Source organism: Culex quinquefasciatus, chromosome 1 (assembly GCF_015732765.1).
Source record: "Culex quinquefasciatus strain JHB chromosome 1, VPISU_Cqui_1.0_pri_paternal, whole genome shotgun sequence".
In the NCBI taxonomy this organism is placed as follows: domain Eukaryota; kingdom Metazoa; phylum Arthropoda; class Insecta; order Diptera; family Culicidae; genus Culex; species Culex quinquefasciatus.
In genome coordinates, this window is record NC_051861.1 from 73,785,148 (window position 1) to 73,791,147 (window position 6,000).

Sequence of the window (6,000 nt, forward strand, 5' to 3'; positions counted from 1 at the left end):
ACGATCTTCTAAAAATCTTTTTATTCTTTTCCTCGTAACTTTTCAACTATAAGACCAAAAGACATTCTTCTGAGTTTATCAAAGGAATTCATTTTTTAAAAAAAGTATCAACCCTTGAATGCCTTCCAATATTGTTTCTTTGCAGTTTATGGTTTAAAGCGTGATTTTCACCCATTCCTTATATTTATATACATTTTAACCCAAACCATTGCCGAGAAACAGCCCTCAAAAAATAAATACTTAAATTTCCTATATGATTTATAATTTTATTGTGCCGGGAAAGCAAAACAAGTTCAATTCTAATGAAAATGTAATAAGTTTTAATAATTCAGTAGACCAATTTCATGGAATTTTCTTTTGCACGGTTTTATTCTGGGAAACCTTAAAGCTCAAAACAGGTCTATAACAGGAATTGACTCATTGTGTAAAATGAACACAAAAACATGGACTTCCCGTAACATTATCCGCTTGCAATTCAAATAGCCATCGCTTCTGTACAACATAGAGTAAATACGAAGCGGTACACAAATTCGCTTTTGTTCCAATGGTTGATAAAATTGAAATGCCAGCATTATTGTCGAATTAAAATCCACCCTTCCCTTCCCTTTTCCCCACTTACTCACTCGTCCTGACGTGATGTGTGTGTAACAGAGCAAATCACCTTACTCAGCAAATTATCATTTTAACACCGACCACCACACCCCCAAAAAAGCTCCCCGAAACAAGCTCACATGCGACCACGATATATCTGTAACGAACGCGCGCGCCCGTGTTTATTCTCGGTTATTATATTAGCCAACGCAGCAAAGCTCACGTCCGGTTCTGTTTTATAGCTTGCTTTTTTTTTTTCTTCCGCCCTTATCGGAATGGTCTCCCCTCTGACCACCCGCACTTCTCCTGGGAGTCACCACCCCCTTCCAGCCCGCAACAGCTGTCTGATTTTCCACCGTGACGTCGTCGTCCTCGACCGAGGCGCGCTGGCGTTTCCAGGAAAATTAAATTCAAAGCCACAACATCGTTTTCAACAAAACCAAAAGCTTACTCTCTACACTGTGCGTCAGAAAATTTATGACGAGTTTAGACAAACATTGCATGACTCCCTGATTTACAGGATTAAGGTGATATTTCGGTTATTTATCCCTATTTCAGGTAATGCACCCATTGTGGGTCTATTTGGTCCAATTTCTATTGTGATTTAACTTAAAATCTGATAAATAGTTTTCCTGGGGTTAGTTTGAAAAAACATTAATAAGTTTTAAGTCCAAAATATGTAGTTACATTGTCTATTTTGAGTTAAATAAATGAAATGAAATCTTCAATCTCTGTTTTAATTTTTTTTTATTATTTTTTCTGTCGAGCAGTGTACAACAACCAAATCTTCAGCTCCACACTGTGTGAGTGGAATGACCCAGCACTTTGTGGGTTAGGCCGATAGCATTTTCCGCTGGGGTGGAGGCGCCCAATCTTCTGATTCCTCGCCCCCCACGATGGGGGTGGGTTGTGGCACACGTGTGGCACAGTGCCACACACCTGGGAATGTTATCGATCTGGCTTCTTTCGTGTCTTGGCTCGGCTTCCACGAAACGCGCACCCTGGCTAGGGTTCCGAGGGTGGCAACAACACACAAAGGACAGAAGAAAAACTAACTTCCTTGACGTGTGCTAGAGTGTAGGTTTCTGTTTATGTTTAAAAAAAGCAAAGTTAAACATGTGCGGCTCCAGGTTGATGTTTACTTGTTTTGAAAGTGTGGCTGGTAGGCGGTTAATTGTGCAGGAATTTGTTTTGTTCTGGGATATTAAATATTTTATGAAAATTTGATATTTGGTATAAATGTTTACATTTTTTCGTGATTGTGAAATATTATTGGTTTAGGGACAATTAGTACAATCAGGACGATTTAGCAAATCAAATGTCGATTTTGAAAAAAAATACAGTTAAATCGAAAAGAATGTTGTCGATTTAGGAAATAATTAAATGTTTACAAATTCGACAACAAAGAGTTACACAGCAAAAAAAAAAAATCGACGATAAATTCGGATTCAAGCCTAGCACCAACAGTAATGACTGGCGCCTTAACCCGCTCGGCCATCATCGCTCATATATGCTTGACATTTCGGTCAAGTGGGTGGGCTAAATATTTAAGGGTGTAAAAATACATAGAATTTCATAAAATAATGCAAAGTTTATTTTACACTCAAGCCTTTTACACGTAGCTGGATTACTACTCTTTTAGCTGTGTACCGGATTTGCTTACAGGATTTCTATCCGACAATTGTACAATTAGACAATTTATAAATATATTTTGAAAATTAAACTTACATTATGGATTTTAAAATCGGTTTCGAAAAATCATCTTTACGGCCTTTCTTAACAGAAAGTATTTTGTTTGACATTCCGCCCCTGTTCGCATAAATGTCCCAGATTTTTATCACATTTGAGGTTTGGTTCAAAATCATGTGCACTTCCAGAAAATTTTAAAATACTCAATCTTAACATTTAACACATATTACAGTGGAACAAAATTGCCTTGATTTTTTTCTCAACTTGTTGTTTAGTTGATCCATCGTAAAATGGCATCTCTTCATTATTCTCTTTGACTAAAACGTACATTTAAAATTGTTTTTTTTTTGTTTTATTTTGCTCACTCAGAAATATATTCTATTTACATAATGCCAAAACATTTACATATCAAGCATAAACTATATTAACATTTTACTTTTAATGTGATGCCGTTGATCATTTTCGAATCATCACTCGAAAATGCTCTGTATTGAATTCAATTTAACGAATTTCTGCACCAATGAATCAGCATGCGCCGGTTGTTGCCATCTTTAAGCCCCTGATGGAATTTTTGATCTAAATCAAATGTGTTTGTGGTACAGTAATTGACGACCTAGCTGGCAATCATTGATCAAAGAAGGTTTCCATAATTCGCAAGGAATGGGATAATCGTTACCAAAAAGTATCAGCATGTGTAGGGCACTGTTGTGAACAACTTGTACAAGAAAGTTTTTCAAAATATTGATAGCGACGAAAAATTTATATCTTTGAACGAAAATCATGACGATGATGGAATTCTTCACGTTTAAACCTCTACTGTTCAATATTTTTTCGATTTTTTTTCCCGTATTCAAAAGAGCATTTTAAGCAACTTTTGTTCTACGACAAACTTTACTTTTCTTGATGTTTTTCCTGTTTAATTTTTAGTATTTTAATTTGCATTTATCTTTTTAGTTCATGTTTGTTTTTGGTAGTATTTGGCCTATTCTACCACCTACCATAATTACATTTTGCATATTTAATTTTTCATGTTTTCACATTTTCTGAAATAAAATGGCACCATTATCTTTTAAATTGTTAAAAAATGCGTAGAGGCATCTGGGACACTACAAAAATTATTGGATAGTTCTTTTTACTAAAAATATAGGAAATGTTAGTACGAATAACAGCCAAAGTTGAACCCTAAAAAAATACATTTTTAGAAACATAGGCAAAGTCCCATAAAGTAAGTCAAGCTCCTACGCTTAAATTTTCTAAAAATTTCAGATTTCTTCTTGCCAATGCTTTTTAATGATCAAAAATTGGTTGAAAAATTGATTTTTGGCGATTTTTTTTTAATTGAAGCCCGTTTAAAGATGGAGTTGGATTGTAGAGAGACAACCTTAATTTAAAAAAAAAATCAGACAAGTTTATTTTCCATTTACCGATTCATAACATATGTTCATTTATGTTTTCTTTTCGTAAATATTTTTTTACTTGACTTTGAATTGTTCAGAGATTTTAATAAAACCTCCATACCGATTCGTCTCTATACAGAAAATAAGATGATTAGAATTCATTCATTCGAATTCAAAAATGATCATTCAAAACAAAATATTGAAAAAGTTTGTTTTTAATTTTGGTATAAACAAAAGTAAAGGGCCTCATATCGCCTTAAATTACACAATGCATACGCAATGTTTGTTTGTTTGATGAAGCTTTGTCAGATAATGGAACATTTTTTTACCAAAGAAAATATTTTTTACTAAGTGAGGTTTAACTTCATTTATTGCAAATTAAAAATAATACTTTCGTTATACTCCCATAATTTTTGTCATATTTAAAAAAATATGTAATTGATCTGAAAGGATTACGTTTATTACCATTGAAACCCTTTGAATTTGTACAAAACTGCGTAGACGGACATAACCCAATGCTTAGCAGGAATTGCACAAGGAAAACCACCCATCAACCCTCTCCAATCAAAACAACACACCGACCAACCCACCAACCGACGACGACCTGATGATATTTTAACTGACATGCTAATACGTTCACTTCCCGGAAGGATCCACACAGGCCTCATAACGAGGAGCTGCCGCAACGCGTAAAAGGCAAACAAAGAAGGCTAGGAATTTCCCAGGATCAACATCACACAAAACCACCACCCACTGCGAATTTCACTCAGACAAGTTAAAAGAAGAAAAAAAAGCGCCAGTTTAAGGTCTTACCTTGACATCGATTTCAGCGCTGCTCCGGAAGATCCTTCAAACTCTGTCGTATTCTTTTCCTTTTTTTTTCTTAGCTCGTTTCTTCTGTCTCGTTGGCTCCAAACTCAATTATCCAATTATTCTTCCACGTGGCTAAGCGTTGCGATGTTGTGTTTTGCTTGCTTCTAAACTTAATTTTCCGGTTTTTCACTTGAATTCACACTCTCTTTGCTGCTGCTGCTGCTCCTCTGTGGTGTGTTTCGTTTGATTTTGGCACACCACAACTTCACATCAACTCTCGGCGCTGCTTTCAGTTGAGGGACATTTGGCACAGTTTCACTGTTGTCGAACTTGTATCTTCCTTTGCGTGTGCCCTCCTCGTTGCGAACCACTCACGTCAGAATTCACTCACATTTTTTAGCACTACACAAAGTTGAAGCGTCCAATCAGATTTTCTGCGCGCCGTGTTGTATTTTAATTTCCCCCCCTTTGACGCGCCTTCAAAAACACTTCTTTTCTTGTTTTGCTGAATTTTCTTTTGAGCAGTGTCGAGCTTCTTTCCCGGCGTTTTTGTTGCAGCACTGGATTCAACCTGCCCAAAACGGTCCACGAGTTGGGAAAAACTTTAAATTCGTTCTCCTGCTCTGTTCTCTCTGCGGCGGCCGAATTTTCACCTTCAAATTTTGTAGGTTATGTCTAACTTTTCACCCCCACCGTGTTGTTCCCGCGTCTCACTTTGATGCAAACTTCCCCAAACTCTTCATTTCCCTCCACAGTTTGGAGAATTTTCCTCGATTTTCTGGCCTCTATGTTTGCTCTCCTCACTGCTGCTGCTCTTCCTCACCAGCGATGCACATCCTTGCCCTGGTGCCCTTTGGAAAATTCTCTCCACTTTACCGTAGTAAGCCGTGACCGTCTCTTGACGGCAAATATTGACAGTGACACATGCGGGTCGTCGTCCCGGGACGGACACAGACACAAAAACGACCAACCAAGCTTTCCTTCACACTCACGAGTTGTGAGCTCGCTGGCTCTGGCTCGTAAACAAAAACATTAAATCGATCGGCGTGAGCGTTTTTCACGAAACTGCGTTCACTAGAACGTTTCTCAAGTGGGGAGCAGTCACTAATCACTTAAAATTTTTAAAATAACGCGCCCGCGGATCCTGCAGGGATCCTTAAAAAATCGACAAAACCAAAATCTCTCCAGGTTCTCGTGAATACTCGTTCACGACGACGAGCACGGGAGCAGTGCGTTACGACGTGCGGAGGATACGCGACGACTGCGACGGCTGTTGTATGCTAACTAAATTATGCTCCAGATTTTTCACTGCGACAACCCTCCCGCCAGAGACCCGAGAGTCGAGCCGAGTGGTCGGCGCTCTCGCGAGCGATGTTACGTTCGGGTCGTGCCACGCGAACCCGAAGAGCGGCCGTTCGAAGCTTGCGCGTGGCAGGCTCGGAACCGAAGAGCATGCCATGGGCAGCGCGAGCAACATAAAACGCAACGACGAACGCGAGTGAGAAAATGA

At 38.3% G+C, this 6,000-nt stretch overlaps 1 protein-coding gene across 1 annotated transcript in view; it reads right to left on the minus strand.

Annotated features, from left to right (window-relative positions):
- Positions 1-5,787, minus strand: part of LOC6041848 (irregular chiasm C-roughest protein) — a 73,379-nt gene extending 67,592 nt beyond the window's left edge. Inside the window, exon 1 of the mRNA XM_038255262.1 lies at positions 4,491-5,787. The gene's annotated coding sequence lies outside the window, so the exon portion shown is untranslated. The remainder of the gene's footprint in view (positions 1-4,490) is intronic.
- Between the last annotated feature and the right edge of the window lie 213 nt (positions 5,788-6,000).